Below are 15,650 nucleotides of genomic sequence, written 5' to 3'. Positions count from 1 at the left end.
CCGGGGGCTGCTGGTGACGGCTGTCGCGACTGTTGTTGCGACGGTTGTCGCATGGTGGTCCTCGGTGGTGGTTGTTGTGATTTGGGGCACGGGTAAGGTTCCCCTGGGGCTGAGATTGAGAACCATCATTTGTAGTATGGAGAACCTGCAAAGATGAAGAATGATCCGGGTGGGCAACATGCAAAGGATGATTTTGATCAAACTGTTGTTCTTCAAGAACACGCATGGAGCGGGCTTGAAGGAAGCTGGGAAGTGGCTCACGATGGAGAATAACAGTGACATTGTTGTTAAACTTTAGACCCAAGCCATTGAGGAGATGCGTGACGAAGGTCTTCTCGGGGACAGGAGACCTGATGCTTGCTAGTAGTTCAACAACAACATTGAGTTTCTAACAGTAGTCAACAATGGTTCGGTCCCCAAGTACCATAGAGCGCAATTCATTCTCCAGTTCTGTAGCATGTGCATCTTTGTTGTCTCGGAAAAGGTCTTCAAGTGTTTTCCAGACATCTCGAGCCTTGTAACCACTTTTGAGCACCATGGTGAGAAGAGGCTGAGTGAGAGTGCCATAGATCCACATGGCAACGAGATTGTCAAGATTGTGCCATGGCTCGTCCTTGTCATCCTTCGGAAGGGAGGAGCCATCAAGGTGACCATAAAGTCCATAAGCTCTGCAGTGGGTCTCAAACAGGACTCTCTAGGAGTCATAGTTCAGTTGATTCAGGTCAAGAATCAAGGGAACAAATGACTTAATGTTGTTGATCCTAAAGGGCTTGAGATTGGAGTATGTCATGAAAGAAAAGAAAGAGAGAAGAAGGGGAGAAGATGTGATCGACGGCAGCTTGGGTTAGAGGGGGAAGATCTCTGATACCATAATAGAATGGAAATAATCATCCGTTCCCTTTCTCCATTATCAATCAAGTATATATACACTTTACAAATATAAAATTGGGCCTATACAGAACAATGGGCTAATCAATACATGGGCTAAGAGTAATATACACTAATAATTATGTCATCAAATTTATCAACAAACAAATACAAATACAAATCAGGTATTGTTAACAAACAAATGATGAAAATAGTTGAATTGGTAAAAAAGTGAACATGTTATAATTATCAATGGATTTTTAATTAGCATCAACTTTGATTTCGTATCTTGTGATTATGCTTTTGAGAAGCATCAATGTGGTCAATCACTAAAGATTGAATTTTTATAAAGTTTAAGCACTAAAGACTTAGTAAAAATTTACGACTATAATTCAGGATAAAATATTGAAAATCCGTCCTCAATTATTTTGTATTTATTAAATATATAACTTTTTCTACATTTGGTATCGAAGGTAGTAGAGATTGTGATACCAGAGATTGACTAGATGCAAACAGCTCATGCTATTTCGATTGGTGCTGAAGCAGCAACCTCATTAACACTTCCAAAGGAAACCCTATTAATTTGTTGGTGTTTTCAATTTCTTGTTGACATGGCTTAGGAATTCCATTAGCTATTATAATCAACTAATCTGGACAAATTTTCACAGCTATGTCAATAGCGAAAATAAACTCAAACTGATGTTGATAACTATAAACCTAGTGCATTTCATAAGGAAATTACATGGGGATGCTGTAACACAAGTTGGTGCATATTTCAAATACCATTCAAGCATTTAACCAAACACCTTGTGAGCAAGAATATATATATATATATATATATACTTCTCTAACACCAACATAGTATTTCAATCAAGGTCGTGATTTTTTTAAAAATCTACAAAATTGTTACAACAAACATCACATAAACAAATCACACAACTACAAGTCAAACTAATAACACACAAAAAAGTAGAAAATGGAAAAATAGAAGTTTGTTTAATAGATAGGTGTTGTGGCTTGACGAAGGAGTTAGTGTTACCTTGCGTCAATGGATGTATTTCATCTTCATTTGACAAAAATAACCTTATAATAGCCTGGTAAGATCCATCTGAGTCACCTTGTGAAAGACAGTAAATGAGGAATTTGAGCTATACATCAAACCCAAAACTTGAATAAGGGCAAAAGATATCATATTTATATAAATCGTATGTTAAGAGACTATACATACCTTTAACCACCCTCTATTTTTTGTAATTGAAAATTCTTTTTTTTTAAACCCATTAAAATTCTTTAAAACCTACAAAGGAAACATAACAAATCATGAAATTTATAGCAGATAGATTTAAATGAAAAGAATAGAATAAGACATATGAAAAAATTGACTCTGTCTCATGGAGGTGATAGCGATGGACAAGGTGAACTGTAAAATTCTCTATAATTAGTATCCAAGTACACCCATGACCTGGAAAGTAAAGTAAATGAACACATCATGTTCCATAATATAAAGCAAAAATTATGGAGGCTATTAAGAAACTATTTAAGAGTAGAAAGGAATGGAGATTGCAAATCAGATGTAGAATATTGGAAAAGTGGGGAAATTAAGCAAAAAATATTTACAGATTTGTGACCTAAGTTTCGTACCATATAATACCCACAAATCTGCAGGTATGGTGGTTTTCTTCTCCAGCAATGGTAGACAGAAAAGAAATCAGAAGAAGATTAATCGAGGTGGATGTTGCAGCCACTAAGCAGGTTATCGTTTAAGAATTTGTCACAGACGATAGCTAGGGTGAGAAAACTGGCGGTTGATGTGCGGATTTGGGAGGAATGAAACCGATAGAACCCTAATCTTTTAGAAGAAGATAAATAGGCATGTCTCTTTCAGATATAGCAGAAAAGAAGGAAGTGGAAGAATTGTAGAAGATAAGACTGTGGAAACGACGTGGTATGACAGTGGAAGCGGTGGAGAAAACGGTGAAGAAACAATGCATCATGGAAGTGGATTAGCCCACCAAAACCACCAAGGCAGCAACTCCAAACAGGGTACCGTAGATAAGACCCGTGTGATTAACACACAAAAACACTTATGTTAAGAAGAGCGATATCTGCTTGAGGCGGCGACGGGAGAGGTGGTGGCCAACCGTGGTCGATTGGTGTTGGTCTCTCTCCTAATCAATCTATCATCCACTTCAAAATTTACATGAAATACAGTAACAGAAATCGAAACCTGATTGGTCGACAAAATGGTGAAGCAATTCCAAAACAACACGTGTAGACAGAGAATATAACAAAATGGCATAAAATGACCCCAAGAAAGAAGACAGAATTGTACCCACACTCATAAACAGGGGACCTATTTTGCCAAAAGCTTAGGAACTTTACTGTTCCTAAGCATTGTTCTTCTTTAATATATATATATATATATATATATATATATATATATATATATATATATATATATATATATATATATATATATATATATTAAAAATATAAAGGGATGATAGTAACTATTTGCTATTAGTGAAAGGAGGGGTGACGAAAATGTGATGCGAAAATGATGTGTTGATGAGTGATGCTGATAAAATGTGAGGGGAAGTGATAGCCAACGCCCCTTTTGGCCTAATTTATTTATTTATTTGAAATAACCTATATTGTATTAAAAAACTCTAACAAGGAACTACAAAGAACAAAAAATTACAAGGAATTCAAAGGACAATTCAACGAGCAAGTCCAGAACAATTCCTATTTCTATTTGGTTGTCAAAAAAAACCCTCTATAATAGAGTCTAAAATATTTGTTCTTTTCAGCTTTCTACCATCAAAAATCTTATCATTTCTAAACCTCCAAATATATCACTAGGTAGTACCCACCACTGCATCAATAGCATTCTTCTTTGTAGTTCGAAGATTCAAAGAGTCTACATACTTGAAAAGGCAAGTCACAGAAGAAAAATGAGCAGGTTCCAGACCAAGTCATTTAAAAACATCAACCCAAGTTCTAAGTACTACCTCACATCTAAGAAAAATATGACTAAGCTGCTCTACTTCCAAATTATAGAGCGGACAAAGAGTAGAAGGAACATCCACTCCCCGATGATCAAGATTAATAAGGGTAGGAACTCTATCCATTTTAATACGCCACATTAAATATTAACTTTTCGAGGAAGGGATCTATTCCATCTAGTTTGCATTTGAACAGAAGGAAGAATGCAATTATCTATCCATCTTCTTAATAGAGAAACTTTAAACTCACCTGAAGGATCTAAATTCCACGTCCACCTATCAACTCGATTAGTAAGAGCAACATCATTAAGGCAACCAACAACTCTTAAAATTGACATTCTTACTCACCTCCCTTTATATTTTGCAGCTACTGTCAAGTCCACACAACACCCCTTTTACGATCAAAGATAAAGCAATTTTTATTGAGTTGTCACATCCTGTTTCAGATTGTCTGAGATTAGGGTTTATGAGCTGCAACCCGGGCATGAGGAAGTCTCGGGGTTGCGATGAGTTGCTAGAAGCGTAGAGCATCTTGACACCTGTCCAAGAATATGAGATTCATTGGAAACGGAGTTATAGCGAGGAGGCAATGGAAGTTTGAAGTTATGGCGGGATAAGTCCTTTAATTGGAGAGGGTGGCAGCGGAGTACGCTCGATGTATGTGTGTGTAAGCTTAGCATACTCATGTGCGTGATCTTCAAGCGGAGCCACCTAGTATGTTGGGCGTACTAGAGGGTACACTGGGCGTACTAAGCACAGAAGAAAAACCCTAATTAAGAGGAGTGTCCCTGTTTAAAGAATGAGATGGCCTCATTTCCTGGCCACCATCCTTAGTCAATAAACCCTCTGAAACCCTAATCCTCGTTATTGAGCTTGTGTGTGACCATTGTGAGCTTTTAAGTGTTCTTGTGAGATTATTGGAGTGAAGGAGCATGGAAGAGAATGGAGTTGGAGCCTAGGATTTGGATCTGAGCTTTTCTATGGTTGGAGCATCATTTGAAGGTATAAAGCTTAAAACTTTCCCATTCTTTTGTTTTGTGCATGATATGGATCATTTAAGGGTTTTTGGTCCCAAAGCATGAGCCCTTATGAGTTGCTGCACTCCAGAGCTTAATATTTCTCCTTCTAAGTGTTTCTAGTGGAGAGGATCCATAAAAATGAGGTCTTGAACGTGAGAATCAATCCATGCATGAGATATGAGCATTTTTGTGACATCCCCATTTTCACGGCCAGAAAATACCGATTTTGTTTATGCTTTATAAAAATCAGAGTACTTCTTTTAATAAAAATGTTGCGGAATTTGTTCCCAGAAAAACACGATAAATACGTTATTAAAACATTTTCGAAGAAACGTATTTTATTCATTTTAAAACATCTGGGATGTCATCGTTAATACATAAACATAAGCATAAACAGAACTTACATTTATTTACACTAGTGATCTACATCTCTTTAAATATCTCAGTGTAATGTGACTTCATATCAACACCTGTGATATAAATAAACTGAGTGGGTCAGGTTGGGAAACATGGTGAGTACATAGGGTTTTCAACCCACAATAATATAATTATTATGTTTAAACAATCAAGAAATTAAACCTCATTACCCATCCCCATTATATTCTTTATTCTTAAGGATCTACCCTAGGAATCAGCTATTCCTCGTTCATTCATTCCTAAGGATCATCCAAAGGAATCGGCACGAAGTCCATCGTTGCCATGGTTTACACAACATGCACTAAGTCTGCATAGTCGCCAAGGTTTAGGTACTAATTCTGCATAGTTGCCAGGGTTCAGGCATCAAGCATGCATGATCACCAACGTTTAGGCACCAAGTCTGCATGGTCACCAATTTTTAGAGTACATCGGGTGAACACATTGTTCACAACACCTACAGGTTGCGAGCCTGCTAGTGTTCTACTGGACTGTCTAGAATAGTCCGTGGTTGTCATCCATACTCTGTTGAATGACGGGGACATCGTTTAAGAAAAAGGCTTCTCACATCGTACACCACTCACCCATACCTCATGGTCTATATCACCTCTCAACTCATCATCCAACTCATATTTCATCTATTATATCTACCCATGTTTTACCCCAACATTTTCGTAGATATAAAATACATATATAGTTTAAATCATTTAAAACATGTATAAAGTCTTTCACCGAGCATACACAGCAAGTAAACAGACAATATACACACGTATCACGTAGTAAATACTTCATATTTATGTGTAAGTTAAAGGGGACCATGCATTCACCTGAAAGGTGGTGACTTAGCACTCGGACAGCGCTTCGATACTCTCAAAACAATTTTCCTTCGATAAAACCTAGTATCAACACCACTAGGGTTGTCTAACGATAACCGCGACAAATTAATAGTCTGACTATTATTATTATTATTATATAAGCGTTAAATAACACTCAATATAACTCATAATAATAGCCCAAATAATTATTGTAAGGACCTAATAACATTACTATAATTATTTGGAAGCTATATTAAAAATTGCGTAAGCGTAGCTCACATACAACGAATTTATCGAAAACCGGAACTTTATTTGGAACAGCGTTTCGAAACCGAAAGACCCTTTTTCTCGGGACTCCGGGAGCCTCGGGGCTTCCTTCGGGTGCTAGGGAGATTCCCTAGGGTTTAGGAGTGTTTAGGACACTTAGAGAGAGTAAGAAGTTAGAGAGAGAGTGAAGAAAGGTGTGAAAAATGCGGAACCCTCGTCCCCCTTTTATACCCAGCGAGGCCTCGGATTACGCTGGGCGTAGTCCTTGGCTACGTTGGGCGTAGTGCTCGGATAAGAATGCCAGCCTTGGTCCAGCTGTCTCGCATCTTCGTCGGATGGATAAGGCGTGAAGGTACGTTGGGCGTACCAACCTCGGACACGGGGCGTAGTGAACGGAGGCGTATCCGAATCCAAAGCGTCCTTTGATCAACGATGGACGGCCCACAACGCGCCACATCACCAAGTTCTTATTAGGCTTTGTAGATTGCACACTCAACTTTAAAAATCCGTAACTTTTGTGTATCGTCTCCGTTTTCGACGTTCTTTATATCCACACGAAGGTGGGAACGTACTCTACAACTTTCTTTTAGACTCTGTCGGCTAATTTTGATTCAATTTTAAATTTTATATTATTAACAGGCCGGGACTGGATTGGTCCGTTAAATCCTCATAACTTCTTCATCTGACGTCCGTTTTCGCCCGTCTTTTTCTCGTTACGCTACTCTTAACGAGATCTTCAATTCCCTTTTAGGTCGTGTCGGCTAAAAATCACTCAATCTAATATTCGAATTTCGGGCTGTACACCGTAAATCCGAAACTTCGAAAAATCATAACTTCTTCATACGAAGTTAGATTTGGGCGTTCTTTTTATCGATGTTATTAGTTTACCATACTCTACGATTTTCAATTATATCGCTAAGGCTAAAACTCGCTCTATCGTAAATTCACTATTTACGCTTCCCGGTGTCGTGTCGGTTCCGTCACGAAACTTCCACGGGTCATAACTTTTTCGTTATAACTCGGATTTCAGCGTTCTTTATATGTATGGAAACCTTGTGACCTATACTACAACTTCGTTCAAATTATTTATTCTAAATAATCTTTTGTCGAAAAGTCGTTTTCGACCCCTATTATCTCTAAATTGGCTAGCCCGGATCTACGGACATTACAATTATCTCCCCCTTAGGATGATTACGTCCCGGAATCATCAACGAAACAGGGATCACATGATGAATCCATACGTTATCTCTTCATCCTAAGTAATAATCGTAACTTTGATGTTTCTTCGAACGAGTATCTAAATCTAAGACTTCCTGACTGTAGGTGGTGCCCGATATTAGACCCACTCTTTATCTCATGTTAGACTTTCAGTCATGATCTTCATGTCACGATCTCGATCTTTATTGGAGACTCCTTGAAACTTGAGATAAGTTTCTTCCTTCGATTATCATAATAGACCGATGGGTCATGTTCTAATGACCTCTCATCGTATGATGTATTGCTTGGACTCAGGTATTTTAGAGTCAAATACCTACCTTCATGTTCTAATCACATCTTAAAAGGTAGCATTTCTAGCAACCGTCGCGATACTTCTACTGACCGCTTTGATTAATCCTTCCGGCTTAAGTCGGGTGCTACATCGTACTTAGTTCTCTGAACCACGTAACATACTTATTGTAGTCGGACTCAATTCGATATAACCATTAGGGTCGGAATAACAACAATCTTCTTAGTCATTACCGAAACAACGGTAACGACATGCTTCAATAAAACAGAATCAATTATTGGCTTCTTGGTAACCTTGTGACTTTCCTTGATCCAAGCGTGAGTTATGTGCTTCCGATAGTATATGCATCTTCTACCTTTCACACCTACTTATACTGTTAAGATATTAAATTAACTTGAAGATCGATTAGATCTTTGTAACAGGTAGTGCGAAGAACATAAAACAATAAACAAGACAAGATTGAATCACAATGTGTCGAATAATTAATTCAAACAATCCTCAGCAGAGCTCGACTAAGAACTTCCGCTGTAGAGGATTTAGGGTTACAAGAACGATAATTAAAACTTCTCTGATCAATCTATTCTATCGTTACTATCGTTAACCTAAGATGCATGCAAGCACCTATATTTATAATAAACCCTACTATACTCACGGATGGACAGGCCCATACCGAAGATACAAAAACGGACTAACAAATGAGCCCAATAGACGCAACATTCAAAACACGACCCAACAATCTCCCCCTTTGCGTCAAATTGGAGCGAGACTACTTCTTCTTCTTGCTTGGTCCAGCAGCGGGAACTTTCTTTGTGGTGTCAAACAGACGAGTGATTAGCGAAAGAATCGTCTGTATGAACCGAATGTACCAGTGTATCATGTCATCGAAGTACTTGACATCATCCGCTGAGTTTTGCTTGCATCTGTGGATGATCCCCAAAACATGCTCTAAGCAAGCAGTAGTGTACAAATGTTTGTCAGCCAAGGCAAAAAGACATTTATGCCCTTCGTTCCTGGTGAACATGACCGAATTTCTTCTCGAGTCAATTTTGCCCATCTGCATTTGGTTCAGATCACTGGCAGAGCCAACAGGAGATATTGTTGGTTTCTTCTTAAATACGCTTGCTATCTCCTGATCCATCAGCGCAACTTCCATGATGTAGCACACGAGCATCCTCTTGAAATGGTCTATGATCGGACCGTATTCAGCTTCATTGGTTAGAAGGATGTTGTGCAAGATTATCCAATCATGGGGATTGAGGTTCGGAAGATCTGCAAGAGAAATGACATGTTCGGTTTTGCAGATCCCCGAAGTACCTTGAACCGAATGTTGATGAAGTTCCCTTCACTGTACGGCTTCAAGACCCGAACGTTTACAATTTTCTGAGCGCTCCAAGTCTGATATTGAGGGTGAGCGGCCTTTAGATAAAAATTGATCAAGTCCCGATCAACCTGTGGATGAGGATGAGGGAACTCTGAAACGTTGGCGAAGGCGTGAAAGATGAACGCCTTTCGGGTCAGAGGCATGTCGAATTGAGAGTCGACAGTGTTTGAACAATCAAGTGATATTACAGGTTCCGGCCACAAGATACTTGGAGTGTCGATGGCTTCTTTTATCATCCTCTCGAGAGTCCAAGCAAGAAAAAGAGTTTTCCTACTCTCAAGAAGGTCGTGGGCTTCCTTCTATTTTCTTTCTGCTTCTTCAGCTTCTCTAGCCACACGAGCACTGATATCAGCATCATCATTTCGACGTTTTTGCTTTAAAAGATCAGCGATAGTCTCTTCATCTTCATCTTCTTCATCAGCAATGTTCTTGCCTTTATCTTTCACACCAGAACCGGAGGCTTGGCCTACTGGAGGAGGTTTGGTTGTGTGAGTTGCCTTTGAGGATGGAGGTGGTTGAGACATGGAGTCCTTCTCTCCCCCTTGTTTCGGAATGGACACGAAATCAAGTAACCCTTCAAGTTTGCTTAGCAGGGCAAGGGCTGGAGCGATTTTCTCTGCAAGGTCACGCCTCACAGTGTAGTTAAGGATGGGATCATGTGCTTCGAGGATGTTGGAGATGGCAGAGTGGACATCCGAAACACACGATTTTATCACCTCCCTTTTGGACCGAAGAGAGTCAATCTCTTGCTGAGAGTGAGAGAGTTGAACACTCTTGACCTTCAGAGCAGTGGTCTTCTTGGCCAGAACATCCATCAAAGAGTTCTCAGCAGCCAAATCTTCTTGTAGCTTCGATAGACGCTCGTCAATGGTTGCACGAAATGCTGAGTTGTTGTCAGAAAGCGTTTGACGAAATGAAGCGAAGGACTTCAACTCAGTTGAGACAGACGTTGTCAACTGTTGAACAATTGGTTCCAACATAGTCTTACCAACATTTGCACTCTCCTGTAAAGACTTTAACAAGATAGAGGCATCAGAAAATAGTTTATCGACTTTTTCGGTCGCATCCTGACAAGCTTTTGTTGAGGCGTCGATGGCGGAGGTTGCAGACGCAATGGAATCTTGCTGAGCCTTGGAGAAAGCATCAACAATCTTCTGAACTGCATCTTCAGAAAGGGATGACTGAGTAGTGGAAGAGGAGGCGATGAGCAAGTCAATCTTGTCATGGAGCTCCTTGAGATGTCGCTTGGTTACGGGAGCATCATCATCGTCATCACTCTGAACTTGAAACGGACTGTAGTAGACCGAGTCAAACGTCATATCCTCTCCGCCAAGGAGTGGTTCTTCTCCTTCTGAAGCATGATCAGGAGAGGGTGGGGGTGGTGAAGCTGGTGGAGCTGAAGTATGGGTAGGTTCGGGTTGGGTTGTTTCGGGCGTTGGTGTAGGTTCGGGTGCTTTTGTGGTTTCAGGTGCTGGAGTGGGTTCGGGTGCAGCAGTATGAACCCCCATATCAGATACGTTGGCCCTAACATCTGCAGTGGATGTTGTGGTTGCTTTGGTGAATAATGGTGTTGGTATGGGGATCGAAGTGGATGGTATTGAAGTAGTGGAGGTTATGGGGGGAATAGAAAAGGGAATGGTTCTAGGTGGAGAATTAATGGGAAAAGTAGAGACATGAATCTCTAGGGTAGGAGATCTGGGTGGAGTGTTGCCTCGTGGAGATTCTTCAGAATCCGAACTCTCACCCTCAGACACGCTTGAGGAGGAAGCAATGATCAGCTTTCGCTTGGGCTGAGTTTTTCGGCGCTTTTGCTACGGAGACTGAGCAGCCTTGGTTGGTTTCCTCTTCTTTGGAGAAGGGCCTTTAGCCCCTTTCGCCACCTGTTTCCCCTTATCAGCCTTCTTGCCTCTTGGAGCAGGCTTGTCGGCGTCATGAATGGACTTTAACATCTCCGGAGTGAGACCCCTCGGACCAGAACGCTTGAATTCTTTGTATGTTCTGATAATCCGGCTATCAGCAGGAACGTCGCCATACATGGTTTTTGGAATTGAACCGTTGAATGGAAACTTGGAAGCGTCCGAGACAATGATCTTCGTGGTATGGAATGTACCAATCGAAGACATTGGAGCACCAACGACAATGGGGACGTGGTACTTGTCCATCACCCATTTCGTGATCAAGGTCCAGAACCTAGCGTAAGAAACCTCTGAATGCCTGGAAGTAGAGGAGAGACTTTGGATGAGCTGTTGCCATAGAACAGACCCATAATCTACATTGATGCCATTGTAGATTCCATACATTATTGATAAAAATAACCGACTGGCACCATCAGATCCAACACCTCTTTCAGAAAGCCCTTTGAATAGAACAGTGAACATCCTGTTCCACTGTGGAGGTAGGGACGACTTCTTGAACTTCGCGACTGAAGTAAGCACCTCCGTATAACCCATATTGTAAAACATGTTGAACAAGTGCCCCAGTGGAATCGTCTCAGGGTTAACCCTCGTAGAATCAGCTTCAAACCCTAACAGGGAGCAAAACCTTTGCTTTGAAATTGAGGCTTTGTGTTGAAAAACATCAAAGAAGATTCTGTCAACAGCCTTGTCATAATGAGCAGTCACAAAGATTTGCAACAAGAACTCCATCAGAACAGATTCAGCTCTTGTAAGTGCAGGAGTGATCGGAGAAAACTTCAAGCACTCGATAATGGGGAACATGAAGGCATCGTAAGCTTGAGGAGTTAAATCAATGATGAGGCTTTGTTGTGGGCGAATGGGTAGTATGTGGGATGTTGCGTGAACAGAAGAAGAATCTGCCATTGCTTTGAATAGAGTGGAGAAGATGATGAACAGGCAAGTATTAAGGAATTTTTGCTCTCTGGAAATTTTGATTGCGGTAAAGAGGTAAATGAAGTATTATGTTGCCTTTTATACTGGGGATTTAGGAGAGAGAAAGATCTTCCCAAATCTTCAATTGAAAATCGAAGAGTTTTCCGAAGTTGACTGATGCGTGACAGTTGGGGTAGCCGATGATCACACATGAGAGAGAGAGTGTTCATCTTATCCCTTTAAATTGTAACGGCATCTTTTGAAAAATCCCCCACGTGGATTAAAATCAACCACAGCCTTTAATCAACCATTTATCCAATGAAAATACCTGTAATTAATAGAACCTGAATTTTGGAAAATCAAAGATTTTCGTGCTAAGGGTGTAAAAGAAAAGAAATAAAGCAATGCTTTTTAGGAAAAAATGTGATGTCAATAAAGACACGAAACAAATGATCCCGGGCACGAATCTCTTCCTCCAAAGTCAAGAGAGACCTTAAAGTGTTTGTTTGGTTTCCCGTTGAATAATGATCAAACACTTGTTAAGAAGTGTTGAAAGGCTCCTTTTAACTAGGCTTTATAAGGGTGGCTTTCGCTTCGATTCAACATTCCTAATCTTGATATAAGATAGAAAGTGAACGAAGTACTTGTGAGACCGGTGTAGTCTGTTGAACAAGTAGGTTGGGAATAATTTAAACTGGCTGGGAATATAAAATCTCAAAAAAAAAAATTAAAACTGGATCCCAAGGGAAGAAATGTTATTGGTTGTAAGAATTTCATAGGAATCACACAAAAGAAAAAACTTGAGATAGCATTAAGATACATCCGTCAATTCAATGATGAAAACTAGAGTAAATTAATTGTTCACTGTCAATTCGTATTGGGTATTGAATTTTGGGTTTCACTTAGCTCGTAGTGGCACGAAACTAAGATCATGAACACAGTTATTGTGTAACCATAAACCTTAGTGGTAATTTCTGAGAGTCTCAAGGGTTACGTTTGTGAAACGAGTGTGATGGAGAAATGAAATGTAGATGGTGTAAGAAATCAAAGTACCTCTGCTGCGAAAAATAGGACCAAGCAGAAAACTCTTATCTCATGTGAGAAGAGAGTTAGGTAGCTCATGATTAGAATAAATATGATAGCCTAATTGGGAAGACAAGGTTTGTGTATACCAAGTCATTAAGGCTATTATTCAGAATCAGGTGAGGCTTTGGACACATACAGCAGCATGCTTTTAGGGACACTTAGCTAATTTCAACAATTTCCCCATAAACGAACACACAAATAAAATTAAAGCCAAAAATGAAAATAAAGAATAAAATATTTTTGGAGTTTTTGATAATAATAAAATAAATAAAAAAAGGAAAAAAAAATTTGGAACCGAACCCGAGCGTTCGGTCTATTTCGGTTGTGGAAAACTTTGGAACCGAACCCGAGCATTCGGTCTATTTCGGGTGAGAAGAATTTTGAAACCTAACCCGAACGTTCGGTCTATTTCGGTTACCAAAGAAAATAGATTTTCAAAAAGAGAATAGTTTTGACAATAAGAGAAATGCATTTGGAACAATGATACAAAAGATTTACAACCAAGAAAACTACCTTTGATTGAGGAGCAAAAACCAGATGATTCAACCGAACCCGAGCGTTCGGTTCATTTCGGTACATTAGTGCAAGACCTGAACCCGAACGTTCGGTCTATTTTGCTTTTTACGTTTGAGAATGAGTGGTAATTTTTGGTACGGACTCTGATTCCATCATACCTACCCCTTGTAGAATTTTGTTAAACGACGCTTCAGGAAGAGCTTTGGTGAAGATGTCAGCCAGTTGATCAGTGGTTCGAACAAAATGAATTTCAACGTTCCCATCTTCCACATGATCTTTAATGAAGTGATACCTCAGTGCTATGTGCTTGGTCTTGGAGTGTTGCACTGGGTTATGATAGATCCTAATTGCACTCTCAGAGTCACAATATAGTGGGATCTTTTTCATATTGAGTCCATAGTCCCGGAGTTGACTTTGGATCCAAATCACTTGAGAAGTACAGGAGGCAGTTGCAATGTATTCCGCTTCAGCTGTAGATAAAGACACACAAGTTTGTTTCTTTGATTGCCAACTAACCAACTTCCCGTCAAGGAATTGGCAGCCTCCCGTGGTGCTTTTCCTGTCTAGTCCACAACCTCCAAGGTCTGCATCTGAGTAGGCTTGAATGAAGAAGCCTGAGTTGGATGGATACCATAGGCCTAAAGAGGTAGTTCGCTTGAGATAACGGAGAATGTTCTTCACTGCAAGCATATGAGGTTCACGTGGACTCGCCTGAAATCTAGCACAGTAGCATACAGAGAACATTATATCAGGCCTGCTAGCAGTAAGATACATCAGAGAGCCGATTATCTGGTGATATAGCGTAATATCAACTGTTGGCTTATCCAAGGATGGAGTGAGCTTGGTGCCGAACGCCATTGGAACTTTAACCTTCGAATCTCCCATCATGCCAAATTTTGCAAGGAGAATCTTTGTGTAAGCCTCCTAATTAATAAAGATGCCTTCGGGTCCCTGTCTAATATTTAAACTAAGGAAAAAGTTAATTGGACCCATTGAGCTCATTTCAAATTTAGTCTCCATCAGCTTTCTGAATTCAGCCGTTAAGCTAGGATTCGTTGAGCCAAAGATGATATCATCGACGTAAATTTGAACAATCATAAGGTGGTTACCTTCCTTCTTACGAAAGAAGGTTGGGTCAACCGAACCTTGTTTGAATTTGGACATCTTTAAAAACTTGGTAAGCGTTTCATACCAGGCTCTCGGAGCTTGTTTCAGTCCATATACAACTTTGTCCAAAATGTAACAATGATTAGCGTACCTTTCATTTAAGAATCTAGGAGGTTGTTCCACGTACACGGTTTCTTCAAGTTCTCCATTTAGAAATGCACACTTGACATCCATTTGGTAGACTTCAAAGTTTTTGTGTGTGGCATAGGCAAGAAATATTCTAACAGATTCCAGCCTAGCTACAGGAGCAAAAGTTTCTTCATAGTCAATTCCTTCCTCCTGACAGTATCCTTTCACCACCAAACGCGCTTTGTTTCGTATCACGTTGCCTTCCTTTTCCATTTTATTTCTGAAGACCCATTTGAGACCAACAACTGAGGCATCTTGAGGAGTTGGAATGAGGCGCCAAACTTTATTCCTTTCGTTTATTCCTTTCGAATTCATTCAATTTGTCTTGCATAGCTTGAACCCAATCGGAGTGATCAAGAGCAGTGTTAACTGTCTTTGGTTCAACTTTTGAGACGAAGGAGTTAAACATACAGAATTCTACTTTTGAAAATAAGGAAGTTTGTTTTGCCTTAAGTTGTGATCGGGTCAGAACCTTTTCAGAGACATTACCGACAACCTGGGAGACAGGATGATCTCTGGTCCATTTGACAAGAGGAGGGTAATTTGGATCATAGGATGGATCCAATTCAGCGTTTACCATCTCTTCTAGTTCAGATTGACTGTCATCGTCATAAAGCATATCAACATTCTCCCCCTCGACAGATAAGCT

General features: G+C 40.0%; 1 long non-coding RNA gene across 1 annotated transcript; it reads right to left on the bottom strand.

The window, feature by feature from the left end:
* Positions 1-1,724: 1,724 nt before the first annotated feature.
* LOC145100452 (uncharacterized) lies at positions 1,725-2,901 on the bottom strand. The gene is made up of 3 exons (XR_013705055.1): positions 2,509-2,901; positions 2,096-2,329; positions 1,725-1,984 (listed from the first exon to the last, which is right to left on the bottom strand). It is a non-coding gene; the product is annotated as an uncharacterized LOC145100452 (long non-coding RNA).
* Positions 2,902-15,650: the final 12,749 nt, after the last annotated feature.

This window comes from Lactuca serriola, chromosome 4 (genome assembly GCF_051521515.1).
Source record: "Lactuca serriola cultivar US96UC23 chromosome 4, Lser_US96UC23_V15, whole genome shotgun sequence".
Classification (NCBI taxonomy): domain Eukaryota; kingdom Viridiplantae; phylum Streptophyta; class Magnoliopsida; order Asterales; family Asteraceae; genus Lactuca; species Lactuca serriola.
The sequence above is the reverse complement of the archived record's forward strand: the minus strand, read 5'-3'. Positions and strand labels throughout refer to the sequence as shown.